We start from the raw sequence: 1,485 nt of genomic DNA on the forward strand, positions 1-1,485 counted from the left end.
TAAATTAAATCAAATCAAATCAAATCAAATCAAATCAAATCAAAAACTTTTGTCACTTTTTAGGACATAGTTTCTGCAGAGCGGCAGGAGTTCATTAGAGATTCACCTCAGAGTCGTGGACGCGCCTGTTGTTGTGGAAGTAAGCCTGCCCTGACTTCCCATCATCCCTTTGTTTATATGCTTTTACAGCTAGCTTAAAGCTCCTCACACCCCCAACCAAACATTACTAAATAACGAGGAATCTTTGAGTGGAATTCCAGCTCGGACGAGGAAAACAGAGACGGATACATGGATGTATGTGTCTGTAAACGGAAACATCGGAATGGAGCGTTTCAACAATCTCCACCTTCGAATCCTTTAAGACTGATGCTTCATCCTTTAACGTGATCTTAGTGAAGGAAGACAATTTTATGACAACAGTTTGCAGAAGGAAAACTTCACGTGAACCGTAGAACTATGGAGAGAAAATAGACTCGCTCTGATTTGTGTGTGCGTAATTCTTGATTAAATTTGGGAGTTGGGAGTAAATTAGTGTGAAGAATTATAGGGGCTACAAATGAAGAATTAGCTGTGCACAAATCCAGAGTTACGCTCAAATCAAGAATCAATATTGTTGTTAAAGTGACATTTTTGATTTTAATAAAAGAAAAACGAATAAAACTTCAGCATGTTTTGTGTTGATGCAAACATCAGAACCAGATCTGACAAGAACACTGACCAAAAAATACATATTATTAATAAGTTATTAATAATAACTTATGCAACAATTAATTAAAAGTTACAAATCTTCTTAAAATAACTATGTAAAAAAGTTAGTAAAATAGTTCCGTAAAGAATAATGAGGGGTGGAATCAACTCTTTTTTGAATAATAAATCTCAGTTTTTTTTTGTTTTTTTTGACAAACTTCACATTTATTCATTCAATGTTTCATGTAATGTATGTAAACTAAAAATATGTCGATTAATGATTAAAATGAATTATAATGGCATCAATTACATGTGTTTGTTAATATAAATGCATGGAGATTTATCTTTTAATATTTTTATTTACCATCAAGTCTAAAGCAGAACCTCCAAAATGTTTTTTACTACAAGCTGTTAGATTACTGATCTACTAAATCTGGATCTATGACTCTCTCTGAATCCCTCTGAGACCGGACATCATGTTTGGACTTGTTGGACGGATAACGTTGTGGGGGAAATATTATTTATTTATTTATTTATTTTTGCACATTTTATTGATTTTTTATTCTCTTATTTATTGGCGTTTGACTAGTATTTGAGCCTCTAATATTGGTATTCTACTCTACATGTGATATATCTATGCATGGATGTTTATCCCGTTTGTATTCTGGTTTTGTCTCCTCAGAGAACCTGGAGCGGGCTCAAAGTTCAGCTGTTCCATGCAGAGAACAACCGACCAATCCCGGTCGAGCACGTGCACCTTTTTCACTACAGACAATACCGGGACTGCCCCCCCCCCCC

Source organism: Oryzias melastigma, linkage group LG19, assembly GCF_002922805.2.
Source record: "Oryzias melastigma strain HK-1 linkage group LG19, ASM292280v2, whole genome shotgun sequence".
In the NCBI taxonomy this organism is placed as follows: domain Eukaryota; kingdom Metazoa; phylum Chordata; class Actinopteri; order Beloniformes; family Adrianichthyidae; genus Oryzias; species Oryzias melastigma.